This window comes from Macrosteles quadrilineatus, unplaced genomic scaffold (genome assembly GCF_028750875.1).
Source record: "Macrosteles quadrilineatus isolate MER2022 unplaced genomic scaffold, UCM_ALF_1.0 Scaffold_9__3_contigs__length_116548681, whole genome shotgun sequence".
Classification (NCBI taxonomy): domain Eukaryota; kingdom Metazoa; phylum Arthropoda; class Insecta; order Hemiptera; family Cicadellidae; genus Macrosteles; species Macrosteles quadrilineatus.
The window spans coordinates 93050784-93068146 of record NW_026542602.1 but is presented as its reverse complement, the minus strand read 5'-3'; the positions used below and the strand labels follow the sequence as shown (position 1 = coordinate 93068146).

The 17363-nt window shown below is 37.4% G+C and overlaps 1 protein-coding gene across 1 annotated transcript in view; it reads right to left on the bottom strand.

Moving 5' to 3' along the window:
• Positions 1 to 17363, bottom strand: part of LOC129003134 (patched domain-containing protein 3-like) — a 69830-nt gene that overhangs the window by 48786 nt on the left and 3681 nt on the right. Inside the window, exon 2 of the mRNA XM_054431377.1 lies at positions 11821 to 11864. The gene's annotated coding sequence lies outside the window, so the exon portion shown is untranslated. The remainder of the gene's footprint in view (positions 1 to 11820; positions 11865 to 17363) is intronic.

The window sequence follows — 17363 nt, the reverse complement described above, 5'->3', positions numbered from 1 at the left end:
TATCTGAACCAAACAAAAAAATTGACGTTAGATAACAAGGCCATGTCTCGATAGTTCCATATAAAAAAAAAACACAAAATACAAAAAAAAGCAAACGAGTTTTATCCTGTGTTGACAAGTTAACATTCTCACGTATTTGTCCATAAATATTCCACACATTTGTCTGCACGATCATATGAAGTAGGAGAACCAAAGATGGACACTAATAGGACTAATCAATAATGGATCAGAGCAATTAGTGCCTATAGTTAAAAATGAAAAATTACAAAATAAGTTGAAACAATAAAGATATAACTAAAAAAGATATGTGTAAATGTTAAATATTGAAACACAATAAAAAAAACCGTACGTCTTTCAGTAGAAAGAGTTCTCAAAGACACAGAACATTTTATTCGCCTAGGAGACTTAACTATTTAGTCTTGTTTTAGATACAGTAGGTCGACAAATAGCTCAAAGTGGGATCCACTGGGCCTTAAAAATATAAAATACATTTGTTAACATCAGCGATTGGTGGTATTTGAACCCTTAACGTCTGAACATAAGTCACACGCTTCAACGAGACCAGGCAACCTGAACACATTACCGTATAATGATAGTTGTAATGTGCGACAGTTTTTGTCAACTTTCGTAATCGCCACGTTTGCGACACCGTGTATCGTCAGTGACTCAAGTGAAAGGTTTAGTGAACTGTCGCATCGTGTTCATGTTGTTTATGTTACTATAGAAAGGCTTGAAGCCATTGAGGTACCTGAATGCGAGAATTGATAAACAAATTATATCGAAGGTCACGTCAATCAGATGTTCACTTTAGGTTTCATCACTTGTTTTCGTATCCGTGTACCGCTATGAGGTGTACATTAATTGGATTGAGTGGTTTGTTTGTCATGTATAAAGTAAATGTAAGTTTTATCACAGACTAACCAACGCAATTAGACCTCTCATCCTTGTAATTTTTGAAGCTAGTTTTTTGTGTCTAGTTCATGTCCGGTGACACTGATCACTAGTGTTGACGAAGTTTTGTTTCTATTTTTTGAGGGTTGATTTCACGATTTGTGCTTTACTGTTAAGTTTTACAAAACTAGGGGACGAGTTATTGGTTATGATTGGATCGTTTTATTTGGTTAAACGAGAGTTTAAATGACTGAAATAACAAGAAACAAATGGTTAATAAACCTTAGAGTTATAGGCAAAAAATCAGTTTGTTTTTAAATACGTATCTTACCATTTCTTTGAATATGTTTGCGTTGGTTCAACACCGTAAAAGCTTTAGAGATGACGTAGCCAAATATGTAGGTAGCAAACTGTTTTGTAAAGACCTTCTAGCCTTCTACACTATTGTAATGGCTTTGTTATTGTAATTTACTTACATTTATAATCTAACGAGACTCTAGGAAGGAGTTATATTTTGACTAAATATAAGTTTAAATGCTCCTTTAGATTATGAAATTAATTGAAACTTGACTTACATTATAATATAGAAACGTATAACTAAAAATAATTAAAAGATTAATAAATAATTAAAAGATAGTGATTGTGAGCCCCCTCATATATGTAGGTCCAGAATAAGAAAATATAGCCTTAGAATTTATAATTTTAATTCGGCCTAAATCATAACCTCGACGTACACTGTGCACTGCACTACTCTATACATTCTAGCAGAACCAATAAATTCTACTCCCGTGAATTACTAAATAATATACATAAAATGTGAATAATTGGGTTACATTTAAATGCTAAATATAATGAATCACACTGCAGTACTCCAAACATATTTAAAGATGTATATTGAGTTTAGTCGTCAGCAATCAGTAAAGACATTACAGCGAAATTGAATAACATAAAACCATTGAACTTTCTCATTCAAGATGAAGAAATTGACTGCGATCGTTCAGAGCGTGGACTAAGCTCGATTTCGAGCGACGGGAATATTCGTGTCACACTCTTAAACATACATAACATCTCACTTTCCCTCTAATTCCCAGAAGTGGTAACGTATGCCGGGATTCCCACCGAACGTGCTTATTACCTAATTCTGTTCAAACAGGAAGTTCGGTCAATAAGTTTTTTACTTTCCTAGTACGGAATTATTAAAGAAGTTGTACAGAAAATACTTTATTTTTTAATTTCCCGATAAGTACAGGTACAAGTAACCTACATTTGCAGACAATAGTGCCAGTACATCACTATATCCTAATCGATGCCTAATTTCACTAATTGGAGATAAGGTCCTATAAGCTGTTAACTTTTTCGGTAGCTATTTAATAAACTGGCTTTGCCTAAATCACATTAAACATGTTAATTTCCACACAAGAAAAATAATGAAATAACATAAAACTACATTTAGAAATTTTTTATATCGTACTTTATAAATTACAGATCAAGTTATTCAATAACTTGTATAACTTCATTGTAGGTGTCAGCCTACGGATTGCCAAATAATATAAAAAAAAGGTTCAAATATCTGTTATTAGGCAATCCAACGTTGTTGTAAACACAACTAGTTTCGGTGCCTTTGTGGCACCATCATCAGGCTGTATCATCTAAATGTTCTGTACTCAAACTCCGCCGGGTTAGCGTCGTCTGTTTTCTTAATTGACCAGTTACCATAAATGTCTCGTATTCGTGATTGTGTCATGTTTAAAAGTATATTATTTACGCTTAATCAATATGACGCTCTTCGTATGAAGAAAGAAAACCGTCCTTGTACAGCCTGATGATGGTGACACAAAGGCACCGAAACTACTAGTGTTTACAACAACGTTGGATTGCCTAATAGCAGGTATTTGAACCTTTTTAAATAACTTTTATAAGTTGAGTTATAAGTTGATAAACTGACTGGATGACATTTTTTAATTTTACAACAAGGAAAAAATCTAAATACCATTCCTGTAGCCAAATTAGGGTCTTAATTCAAAAAATCTCGCTAACCAATGCGCTATTTACTTTAGTACTGATTTAATAAACTACAGCCCTTACTTTAGAGTTTTCCCTACAAGAATGAAAGTGCAAATACGTGGCTTAAGCCAAATTAAGGTATTCATTCACAAATTACCAGTCAGGGTCAAAAGTTTCACTTGCACTGTCGGTAGAAAGTTTCCAATTTATATCATCCCCAAGTAGGGCAGTTATTATAGTTCGCGGACCACATTCTGGCCAGATTGTTATATTTGGGGCGTAACGGACATCCTACCAAACTCATATTCATGGCATCACTTTCACCCCGACACAACTTACTATGTCTAATTTACAACGGGGCGATGTAGGATTTCCCTAAACGATGTTTCCTTTGCTCAGCCGGTGAAATTAATCCACGACTTTTACCAAGTAGAAATTATGTTATTTTGTATACGGATTTGTAGGTCATCCGGTGTAATTGAGTTGTGATTAACAAACTTCAATTTCAAACGCATTTAAAAACTTACTATGAGCTGTTGTAAAATAACTCTGAAATCATACCACAACTAAATTTTACGTTATTTAAAGGTGATACTTTTTTTAGAATACCAACTTCCCTACCATAGAAATCACTAACTAGCCAATATACTACTAATAAATGCTATTAAGAACGGTTTTGAAGAGGGTCACAAATACAACCAACTCATAGACGAATTTGTAATGTTTTTATTTCTAATATCCAACGAGTAGCAATTTGTTTAGCAAACTAGGAATCCCAGACACAAGTCTTTGCAAAATAGTTGTAAATTGAAACGACTGATACTAAAACCGACATTTCTTACATCTTACACGTAACAAATCACTAGATAAATACTAAAATGACAATAATTTAATGTTTATAAAACAGTTTAAAGAACTCCACGTGGCAGATCTAAGAATCGTTTTGATCTAATCTAGCTGAAAACATTCTTAAGTTATATGAAACTCATCAAATTTGTTTAAAATATCGTCGAACCCATTCTATTAAATGTTTAAGTTCATCAAACGTTTTGTAGATAAACAACAGACTGTAAATGGGGATACGTGACGTTTTCAGTGAGAGCCTATTAGCTAATCTCCGAAAGCATGAGCCCATTTTGCACCTATTATACAACTTCGTGTATTGTTACGAAAACCGATTAATATTTCGACCATAACCCAATCGATTCGCCAACGTGTTTAATTCAGCAATGCGCGGGTTATACAATTCAACAATAGATTCTACAATGACTTGGCAGACACCGACAAGAATTTCTTCGTGATGATTTATCAGTACACAATAGTTTGGATTTGATATTTTAATTAGGATGATCGTAGTACTAACGTACCAACTTAAAATAAGTTATTAGTCAAAAATGTGTAGGCGTATAGTTGGGCGTATAGCTGTTTATTTCTATACGATTCCCACTCAACGTAGTTAAGTAGTGAGATGAATTATGTGAATATCTCAACGTAATGACAAATTCCAGCAATATATCTCTGACAAATCCATAGTTTTACCAGCAAATAATACACTGGAATTGAATGGGACATTTTCTTCATCTGTCTCCAATAATTACGGACGCATGATAACGCTCGTTTTAACTATAAAAGGTATAAAATTGCCTGAGTACTGCCAGGAGTGATCCTGTTGGTCCTTACGGATTACGCGTTTCGAGGAGCTTAAGTCCTCATCATCAGATCTTGTACAAGAAACACATCTATCACTTCGAAAAGGTCGTCAAAAGTTTAAATACAAACTTTATATTTAAACTTTAAAAAAGTTTAAACTTTTGAGGACCTTTTCGAAGTGATAGATGTGTTTCTTGTACAAGATCTGATGATGAGGACTTAAGCTCCTCGAAACGCGTAATCCGTAAGGACCAACAGGATCACTCCTGGCAGTACTCAGGTAATTTGATACCTTTTATAGTTTGTTCTGTGATCCAGAGACAAAAACAACTCAAAATATGAAGCTCGTTTTAAATTAATTATGGCAACGTATTTATAATCGTTTAGCATTTTCAAACAAAATCTTACTCCCCTGGTCCTATTTTGGTCCTGCAACAGTAGAAAAAACGATCTCAATTTCGACATCGACGTTTTGCTTTCAAGAAAATAGTGCTCCAAAACAACAACAGACTACAGACATAAATTCTAGCAAGTTTTGCCCTAAACCACATAAATACAAGGTAAAAACCTCCCCTGAGTAACAAATACAGTAAAAAAGCAAAATGATAAATTCAAAAATATGAACTCCGGTCTACCTCTTTCTTCTGTTCTTAAACACACATTCCACTGCCAAGTAGATCTCAGAAAAACTAAAACGAATTAGTACATATACTAATTTATGGGAAATCACCAACAAAATACATTTCAAAATTCGACTATAAAAATGTTACCTTGATGATTCTTTTTCTTGAACACTTGATTTTCCCTACACCACTGGATATACAATATTGGGTCAACTAATACAGATCACTGTTTTAGTAAAGGAAAATAACAAATTTACACTGTGACATAATTTTAACAGAACAACTCCATAGTAAAAAGTCAAACTCGACTTGAGGAAAACTCCTGTGTCAGACCAACCCTACAATACTCCACTATCCTTACTACTTTACTTTACTATATAACGCCTACAACGGTACCGGCAACACACAGATTAAGCCTGTTAACTCAAACACTCTACGTAATGTACCTAATTATCTCAGACTAACACCTAAATGAGCCCTTCGGCCCACACTAATCTTGGTGTTGAGTGCTTGTTAAACTAGAAAACAATGTGTCTTCTTAGCAAGAGACAAAATATTGTTCTGTCCTGTTGAAGTTTTACCAACGACAGTTTTGTAGAATAGCCGTTTCAGTTCAGTTCTTGAATTGAAAAGTTTCACGTGACAGCATTGTTTACTTACATAACAGCATAATTTTGCTTAACAACACGGGTAAGGACCAATGAGGTTCAAGGATTGAGAGAGAAGAAGTAAAATTGTAATGATTCGAACTAGGACTAATCAGCTGTTCAGTCAGGCCAATTTAATTGTTGAGTGGTGCAAGGGTACTGTACAATGTTTCGTTGCATCACTGTCTGTGGCAATGAGAGGTTATGAACAAAAACATAGAAGTTATGAGTAGCGATTTAAGTAATTTAAAACACTGTCGTAGGTAAAGTCGCGTTTGCGTTAACTACTATAACAGCAAGTGTACCTTAACGATCGACTATCTGAGTTTGAGTACAAATAGACATTCCATTTTCAGGTTATATCCAGTTGTATAATAACAATTAACTTTGAATCGAACCATAGACTGATCAAGTACTGACTTTACTCAATCTAGCTAAACTTGCAAGTCTACTTATTGCAAATCGTAGCATCCTTTATGTTATTTTTATAATAGTGAACAAAAGTATAAATTTGGTGATAGCAAAAGGAAATAGTTGATATGAGAGGCACATTGAACTATTTTACAGATGGTTTATATGGGTTGGATTTGGATATCTACTCTAGTAACCACAGCTCGATGATATTATAGCATTGCTCTACAGACTGAGCATGAAACCCTGGACGCTACCGGGCTAGACCAGTTACGTATGTAGAGCACTTAATAAAGAGTCCCCACATTTGTTTTTGTTTTTCGTCAATGGCAATGTTATGATTATTATTGACGTCCGCTAGGTCATGTGGACACATGCAAAGGAAGTGGTCAAGGTATATTTGTCTCAAGGTTTTGCTCAAAGTTGCATAATCCGGACGAACTGATTGCGATTTCTCTTGTTTAATTAGTAGCTTCCATCGTAGTCGCAGTCGCAAGAGGAAGCGTTAGTATAAACCGCTCCTTGATTGAATAATAAGTACCTCGTAGTCTATATGGAGGTCGAACAGAACAATACCGTCTTAACTCGACGCTTGATTTTGTTGTTTTTGTGTGTTTTGTATATAACTATAAGTTAGGAAATACAAACCCTTATTACGGCAGTTGAAGGGAACTCTACATGCTTACCATTCATAACGTGGAAACTACTTGGGAAGTTTAGGGTTTTTGTAAAGAGAATTAAATCGTAGATTGTACTATTTGTCATTAAAAAAAAGGATCTTTTCCGTATGTATCATGAAGGAAATAAGTCAATCAATAAACGTATTCAGGGCGAAAAACTAAACAAACATCTCATTAGAGTAGGCGTTTCAACCTTCGAAATATTTAATTATTTTTAGCTATCGTGGTAATAACTATTTGTTAAGTAACAAACGTGTACTGTCGACAACAACCTCAAATTTAACAGAACCAACAAAAGCTGTCTTCACGAACATTACATTTCCAAAGTTACTCGTATTATTTTTACTTAATCTTATTAAGGGATTCCCAAAAAGAGTGATTCGCCACAATGTTCTACGTAGAATCGAATAACAGGGTAAGATTTTTTCATAATTGCGATTTATCCATCATAGTTAAAAAGCAAGTTAATACCTTCCATATACTAATCTGGATCTTATCTAAGATGACAAGGTCAGTCAACAAAAGACACTTGACCTTAGCCCTGCCGTGTGGATAAGAGGAACTTCCTGGCCGACAAAATACGTGCATGCACCCTGCCTGGATCACCTTGTGTTGAAACACTCGATCTTATTACTTCCTGAGTAAAAAAAAAATACCATCTCGTGTTTAATACTTGTCCATTGGGTTAAACAGCCTAGTTAACCATTATATGCTCAGCCTTACTAAGCCTGCACTTTTATGACACAGAAAACCAAAGTCAACACCATTTGGCAGATGCATTATCTCCTAAAGGACGCCATATTTGTAACATCTCAGTTAAGTAATTTTAAGTACCCAAACCGAGACAAGGTGACAAGGATTTCTCCTGGCAAGCCCGCCATGCGGTTCCGCACCGCCTACACTCTTATTTGCCTACAGGCACTTTCCTAGACAGTAATTAACTTTTTAGTCCCTCAGATTAAAACAGACTAACAGAGGAAGGAAACTAGCGTTGATGTTTATCACGTATTTACCTTCCAACACAGAATATTGGGGATACTCTGTAGGCTCCAAATTCAAATCCCGCCTTGGGTTTAGACTGTTTGTGGATTTGAACAGTTTGTGGATCAGTTAAAATCCACAATTAGGATCTAAGACCATTATCTTTCTCAAAAAGACAACATTCTCTAAAGGACAACTTTTACTAGAAACCATTCGTTAGTGAATTTTAAACATACGAGTGAAAGTTAAGCAGTTATAGTATCATGGTTTGTATACAAAAAACCGGGGTTTGTTTATGAATGTTCGAATCCACAGAAACTGTATGGATCATAACCATGAATAAATGACCTGGCCTGAATGTCTATAATAGCCGTAACAGATGATTTGGAAATTTGTTGAAAGTTCAATTTAAATATTAATAAAACCTTTTTACTTTCGCACCAGTGACGTAATTTTTTATGCTCATGATCCATAGCGTTTCTGTTCTAGTATTCGTGGATGGATCTACACCATGATAACCTCCGTCGTAAATTGCCGTTTCATTAAGTGTACTGTATTTAGATTTGTCGTTTAGTATAGATTTCATCGCTAGAGCTTAAATCCCGTTTTATAAACCAAGGATACATTCTGACTTGATTAGTAAATAGACTCTCATTTAAATAATCATTTATACAGATTTTGCTCCAAAGGACTTTGACCTGTCGATAAACCATGTCAAAACAATAGCTCAGGGTTTTTGTCTCGACGTAAAATGATTTAAAACCCCGACAAGCGCATTTTCTCTGTACACCTATTGACTATTCCAATACTAGCTGACTTCGCTCTCCGAGAATTATTTTCCTACCCTTAATTATTGTATATTGTTGATTTTTTTTCAGTTGAACGACGGCAACACAGGAGATCCTTGGAGCGGCCTCGAGCTGAGGATAACAAGTCCAGAGTTGTTTACACAAGAGTTTGTCGTCCGTCGTCCTCGAAGGACTCAGGACATTCACGTGTCAGGACGATGCTCTCGTGATAAAAATAAACGTGATTACTTAATTGTAGAACATAAATATCCTTAGACACTCCTCTGTCATCTTTTGACAACGCAGGAACGCAGGTAAATGACAATTGAGCGTTGGACAATTTGTATTGCCCCATGTTGTCGTAACATACCTGTGTTTTAAACTTAATAACCCTTTGAATAAAAGCATCTAGTTATGTAAATTTTAAGTCAAACGTTTCTGTGTAGTTGCAGTGCCTGTTACGTACTCATGACTACATTAGGTCCAAGAATACCAGAAGTACAATCACTCGTTGTAGTACTTATACTTGCCGGGCCACGACACGTATCCTTACGAAGGACACACTTTGATGTTATATGATTTCGATCTAGGGACTTGAGTACGTAACAGTTTTAGGTTGTGTAACCAAGCATGATCGCACTGTAGTATAAGTAAAATCAACCTTAAATTTGTTTACTATATTTTAACTCAGCTATACCATCTAATCATACCATCTATATTTCTGATTATATTTAATAACATTTTCCGTAAGATATACTAGAGTTCAATCATAGATAAAAACATACGCGTTGGTTAGTCTATAGTTTCATGTGCCAGCCTGTTCAAATTTTAAAAAAAAAATCAAGGCACATGTGGGATTAGTTTGAACGGCAACACACCTTACTTCTTGTCCAAACTTTCTAAAACAGGTCAAGAAACAACGTTACTTAATCAACCAAAAATCAAGTAATTTGAAACAACAATAAAGCCAATTCTATTTTTTCAACCAATAATATATCTATTGACTCCTTCCCCACAATGAGACTTGGGTACGAAAATTACAATCTGGAAGGAACAGTTTGGAATGATCATATTCGTTAAAGACTTATTCGTGAAGATATCAAATGTCATCATAGTACACAACAACGCCAATGAAGATACGTTTCCAATTTCAAGTTTTTGGGTTGGACGCCATTTTATTACCAAGTGTGGTGTGATCAACCCCTGTGAGTATATCTTTTGCCATCAGAATAACAAATTTATAGTAATTTATAGTACATTGATGGAAATTCACAAAAGTTAAGGCATATGACCCTGGAAGGTCAGGTGCCAAAGTCGATGACTCCTCCTGCCATTGCCCAATACAATAAGACGTCCGACTGCATCCAACAAATACGATTTCGAAATCGCTTGTTTTGGGTCAAGTCGGCACCAACCGGTTTCATGTTTTAGGAACGCAGCAGAACCAGTTGGCAATCGGTCCGCGACTCCACTTGGCGGAGGAAAGTTACCGCCTTATCCGGCGTGGTCGGAGTAATTGGGGAACTTCCGGTCTGCAAACACTAGGAAGATGTTGAGAGTGAAGAGAGATGCTATCATTCCTACAGAGGCCGCTGGGTTGTCAGCAGGTTCAAGGAAAACTAGGACAAAATTGCAACGTGTGACCCTAGAGAGGGAAAAAGCTCGTTCCAGTGCTAATCCTCTTGCCTTGTAGACAAGGCATAGCCAGAGCTATGGCTGGTAAGACGTCTGACAGCATTTATCGGATTGAAAAAACAAAAACTACTACAAACACACGGATACAATTCTTTCGGTTACAACTCAGAACATCTGAGCATTCCTCAAAGGCCCATATACATCCATATAGATCTACTGATGTTAGGAACGCTTTAGCTCCAAAGATTAAGAATATGAGGCTTGACTATGAACTCCTTGATATGAGATGTCTTAAGTGTTCAAAGTAGACTAACTCAACCGTAGTTTCAAAATATGTTTATAGGCGTATGGATAGTATAAAATTTCAAGTTTCTTCCATTATTATTGTGCTTAGTAAGCCTATGCGGGGACATATTTATTTCACTTCCTGCGGTTTGAAAGGTTACCCATCCACAACGATCATCTGACCGACCGCCTTCAATGAACTACGCAAAAACAGACGTATTAGTTACAAGGCGATACTCATGTGGTAGGAAGTTTGCCTCAGGTTATTAATGTTTTATAACATCGAGTAGTGAGGTTCAAATCCTTTATTATCTTGGCCTCCGACGAGTGTGTTGGCTTCATGACACTTTGTTCGGCATGCCATCAAAGTTTCATCACGATCACTCATACAGTCCTGCTAGGCGACGAAGACGTGTGGAGCTTATAAACAGCTTATTGCATAAATTACGCCGTATCGCAATTATCATTGGTGAAACTTCAGTCCTTGATAGACGAAGGGTTATAGGTTGGTTTGCACGTGTTATAATTGATTGGATATTCAGCTTAATCATTAATTAGAATGCGCAAATCAATTAGTTGAATTACTGAGATTACCAAAGAGAATGAAGAAAACAAATAATGGTAGATGAGTGTAGAACGAATGTAGTGGAAGATTTGGAGATGTAATACGGCTGCAATGAAACAGATCGTCTTTACAAGCGGATTCTTTGGTCAGGATCACAAACCCAAGGACAGCTGGGCCTAGTTTCGCTTTGTCAAAGAAGGCTTTGATTACCAAGCGAGCTCTCCAACCAACTTTGCAACTTTTAATTCCATCAAGATACAGTATTTGAACATTAGGCTAAAATGAAATGATTTTATTTGACGAAAAAAACTAAAACGTCAAGAGTAGAGTCCTGCCATATTAAAAGAACATGTTGTTATGGAGGTGTTATTGGAATTTCTGTATGAATCTAAAACGCTCATTAAATAAGATCTGAAAACTGTCCATGTCCCTTTACCCCTTTTCCGATTTGTTTTTGAATAAAAACATAGGGGTATCAGGCAGCAATGCCACAAGGGTCTGTCCTTGAGCCACTTCTTTTTCTAGGACATCGGAAATCAACAGTTCCCTGGCATGGATCGAAAGCGAAGCTGCAAGCTGGAAGTGGAGGGAAATGCGGACACCGACTGGTCTTCACTAGGGCGGAAGAGATCAACAAGAGAAAGAGTGAGAGAGACTTACCGGTCAGTCAGGTGCGAGAGTGAGAGGGGAAGTCAGACGTCAACCTGCAACAACGTGTAACGTGTCAGGATATTACGATGGTGTTTTGGCAACGTCATACAAACACTAGGAAGTAGATTATGATTACCACTGTGAAACAATTACGAGGAACCAAAATCCTTAGAGACTCGGACCCATGGTGAGAGAGTATTTCCCTCTGCAATCACACCTCTTTAGGCTCATTATCCGCGGTTTATGAAATTATCTCTCAGTCAGAAGTCTTTTCTCAAACGAAATGATGTCACAGCACGAATGTCGTAACCTAACCAAAATTCTACACGTTTTAGGTGTTTACTTTGGTGAAGTTATTTTTAATAAGCATAACCGATAGTTGACTTTTGGATGTCTTGAAGATGAATTCCTGCTACGCATCTGATTATCTGAAACTCCAACTAATAGTGTAGGTACCCAGTTCAATGATGTGGTCACTACCCGAAGATCAAGAATCGACGGATGAGTTTGTCTTGTTATACTTGTTTGTCTCAAAAAATCCCATATCAGACTTTTATGCGTTTCGAGAATAGCTCGTTGACAGTACTAACAATTACAAGCAAACGCGATGACGTCAGATGTGAAACGCCTGAACTCGTCAAGACTTAGGCCCTGTACACATGAAGGCGGCAGCCGCCTAGGACCGTACACATGGTAGCGGTTGGAGCCGCGGTTACGCTGCGGTTGCGGTGTTAATTGACCGTCACTTGACAGCCAGTACTGTATTTACCCAATTATTTTTCTTTTAAACGCATAACGCTTGACAATTCTTTTCAGCAAAAAACTCAACTAACTCTTGCTACGCAATCTTTTTTAGTTTATGTCCTAAACGTATCTTCTTTTTGTACTTCTGTAATGAACAGATCAGTGTCAAAGTTTTCTGGTTCCACAGCAGCACGCATGGTCATTTAAACTTACACTACGAGCACTACATCAACTCCAGCCACAGCTACACACTTCACCAACACAGAGAGCGATGTCCACAGGGCAAGCGCGCAGATGTCTGTGATCCTATAGTAGAAACTGCAGTCAACCGCGGCGGCTACCGCCCTCATGTGTACGCTCTCATGCCAACTCAAGTAACTCCAACCGCACGGCAGCCGCGGCGGTCGAAGGGAAATCTACGACCGCCACGGTTAGTTGCGGTTGACTGGAAGTGGGCGGTTGCATGTGAACGGTCCCATTTGCTCCTTTGTACTTTCAACCGCCGCGGTTCCCGCAAAATAGCAACCGCGGCGGCTGCCGCCCTCATGTGTACAGGGCCTTAACAACGTACGCAAACGTCAACCATCAAGTGAGAAACGGCCGAGAAAACCATCGTAACGTTATGCATTCAATAGTGAAGCTTTTGGCAAACAATACCATCATTATGTAATGCTGAATTTTTATAGTCTGGAAACTTCCACCGTTTCACTTCTGGGGAAGTAACCTGGTTTGAACATAGCTCGGGTACTTCCAAAGAGCCGTTCCCGTCCTTTATGGACCATAAACCTATTGAGAGTCATTTCTAGTGTGAACTAGATACAACTCTTAACGGGTATTTCTTAAGTAAAAATGCGCATAGTTATTCCCGCAGAAAGGGCAAAATAGAACTATATTAAACTGAACGTGAATGGCTTGATCCAATTCTTCATTCATTGAGTCACAGTCAATGAATCATTTGGATTTATGACAAAATTAGGGACGGTTTCTTAACGGATTCCAATGATTTGTTAACGGAACAACTTTAGTAGAAGAAGTCGAGTAGTTTACTGTATTTTATTCTCCCAGGAAAATTAATACATACTATTGTACAAAATGAAACCCTCTCTGGACCGAACTGGCATACCTTAAGATTTAAATTAAGAAGAGCAACGCACATACTCTGTTTTAAAGCCCAGTTTAAAATTAACCATACCAGTAGAACTATATTTCTTCGTAAATTAAGTTGTTTATACATACCTATCAAAACAAGATAGCATCAACAATAAGTTGTTTGCGATCTAGCTCATGTGAGGCTATGCAGTGTCAAAATATGTTACGTACTTTACATAAACCCTTTCACTAAGTAAAATTCATTGTAAAATAAAAAATACAGTAAACCAAATTAACTATATTCAAAAAAAAATATGTTGAAAAATTTGATTAGTGCACATATTATCAACTACTGTGTACCTTCTTGAATGTTTGGAAAGGTTTCTATGACAATTCCTAGTTCGACCAGACACCTGAAATACAATTCTCCTATACACGTTATCTCTAATATATAAAATTCTCGTGTCACAGTGTTTGTCTGCAAACTCCTCCGGAACGACTTCACCGATCGTTATGAAATTTGGTGTGTAAATTCTGTAGGTATGCGAATCGGACGTAAACTATTTCCCGTTTCGAAATTCTTAAAAGGGCTCCGCCCCAGTGGCTCTGGAGTTTCCCATGTTAACCTTATGAGAAATGGAATTAATGAATCTTAACAGCTGTTTCAATTAAACAAGTTGGTTCTGTTCTATGATGTTCAATAGCATTAAAGTTACAAGGATTACCAACAGGGTGCAGCACTATTATTTCTTTTACATTTATGACAACAGCTAATTTGCAACCAAAAGGTGAGTGAGCGTAGCGAACGAACTTCAACCTGGAGGCGAGTGAGCGTAGCGAACGAGCTAACCTGAAGGCAAGTGAGCGCAGCGAACGAGCTCCAACCTAAAGGTGAGTGAGCGTAGCGAACGAGCTCCAACCCAAAGGTGAGTGAGCGGAGCGAACGAACTTCAACCAGGACGTGATTGAGCGATGCGAACGAGATCATCTTGAAAATTAAACGTAACGGTACTTTCTTTCCATCGGTCTGTCTTAGGGGAAACCTATAACTTAGGCGATACGAAGTTCGCCGGGTCAGCTAGTCTCCTAATAAAATCATTCTTAACAAAATAGAAAAAATCCACTAAACGGATTGCCGAAACACCAATTCTGTAATGACGTTTTCTGTCCTGCCTTCCTTCGACGAGTTGTTCGTGTGGGTATTTTTTCATCTAAGGAAATTATTGACCGGCGCCGAAGCCGCTGGACGTAGCGGACCTAGAACCTACAATTATCCTAACTGTTGGTCCAGGAATGTGAGGTTAGACCGGTCAGGTGGTCAGTGGTCAGACTTGGGTGACAAGGCAACTTGGCCTGCTTCCTTGTTGAGGTCAACACACGGTTGGAGGAAATATAGGCCATAAAACACAGCAACTTATGGAGTAACGGTAAACACACAATTTCTTTATTTAGGAAGAAATCACAAACATAAAGGGAAACAATTGAAGTTTCAAAATGACAAAACAGTGATTGGATCCACAGTTTGAAATCGTCTTCAGTCCATGCCAGTTCCAAACATGAAAAACGAAAAGAATTGTCTATGAGGAAATATTTCCGGAAAGTGGAAAGTTTAACGTTACATCTCCAAACCGACTGATGACCATTTCTTTAATGAGAGTAAAGTTCTGTTGGACGAGATTCATCGAAAAGCCTCGAATAATTCATACAAAACCGATCTGTGAATCATTAAGTAAGTTCAAAGTTTGCTTGTTCGAGGTCCTTAGCAGTTTTGATAGTTATGCTCATTACCATCACTCTTTAAACACTGAACGATTAGACTTTGAGCATGAGTAACTATTGATTGAACAGTTGATTGTATATCTCCATTTGCAATGTACAATGACGACTGAACTATTTATAGGAAGACATCGATTAGCACTCGTTTTTATCATGGAAACTTTATGGATTACTGTAAAGTAATTGTCATTTAATAAGTGATAACAAATCAAAAGAATTAAAATCGGGAGGATCAGCACGGAAGTTATCATAAAACCACCTCATGATTAGAAGAGTTCCGGAACGGATCATTCCTATATGAAAAACTTTCAAAAATTATAATTCAATTCTAATCCATTTAGATATCTAATCATTTAGATTTAGATCTCTTTGTCTATTGACTTGTTAATTAATGATACTAGAACAATCTAACCTTGGCCGGCAACAAAGCTCAAGTCAAAGAATCTCACTAGTGATATTCTCGATTTAGGTTCGAACATTTAAGCTGCAATACCTAGAGTCTGACCATTTTCTTGAAGCCTTTGACATTCGTTCAATAACAATTCTAAATAATGGGATTTAAACATTCCAATCGCCAAATTATTTTGCTAACCTCACAGCGACAGGACTACCGAATGGCTATTTTAATTACATCCTACTGAATATTCTATTCGGGGGGAGCGAGCTGGTCTAGAGGTTAGATCGTGGGACTTCAATACTAGAGGTCCCGGGTTCAAATCCCGCCAAATTACCAATGGATTTTATCTAAGTGATAATGCCGCAACCCCTAGGTCTAGCCTGAAGTATAATGTGAAAAACAATCCCAGGCTCGAGCCTAGCGTCCTAGGACAAAAAAATTCTATTCGGACTATTGTACTGAAACAATTACAGGCTATAGGGTCCTATATTATTGACCATTTACTATTTTTTCTTTACTTCACAACGCTAGGATCTGGCCTGATCTTGGAGACGACTAGAGGGACGTGGCATTTTCACAAAACAAAATTCGAAAATAAAAATAAAATTGGTGGTTGATTGCATTTTATCCCAGGACCGATACTACGCACTCTGCCACTACAGCTCGGTCCCCAGCGGCAAAGATTACTGCAGTCTCGTGAAATAAAGAGCAATTTATGATCAAAGTTATTCGTAACACACGACATAACACAGAACATTCGTAACACACAAATACATGATCACATGACAACCCTGCCATGATTCCAGTGTGTGTTGTTCTCTGTGGCTCGACACGCATTGAGGACATTCAAAAGCACGGTCACTTCAATACTACAACCATAGCTCACTTTTCAGCCACACACTGACAGAGGTTAAGGTCTTCCCAAGGCTAAGGTCACCGCCGCAGGAGTTACGCCCCGGGCCGGGCGTTGTGGGCGGAAAATCGTGACTTTCTCCGCCCGTGTACCAGCTCTTCTGTATCATTATCGGGTGCCGACGAGAGCAAACCTGGGGCGGATAATGCTAACCGTGGGGCAACATAGACTACGTTGAACTCTATGGCCTGCAAACGGTGAAAACAAGCTAGAAAGGAATCTTATTCTTTCTATAGTCTCCCTAACTCGTTAAAAGGCTTAAATACATCTTGTCCTTCCTATATCTTTGGTTACATGTTAAGAACAAATTTAACACTGTGCACCTCTTTCACGTCCCTCATAGTCATAAGTGGCAAAAAGTATACGAAAAATTGTTACAAAGAATATTATTTATCCAGTATCAAAGTACTTGAGAGGAAAACCCAGAAATATTATGATCTTACGTCTATGAAGTAAAATGGAACTGGAAAGCGCACAAAGTCTTAATACGTAGCTTTTCTTAATTTGTACTGAACAATATATAACTCACGACAAACGGTTATAAAAGTAAACCAACCCATAGTTTGAAGCACAACTACCAAACTAAAATACTGAGCTCCAACAAAACAATTTTTCCTCGTTGAACTTGAACTT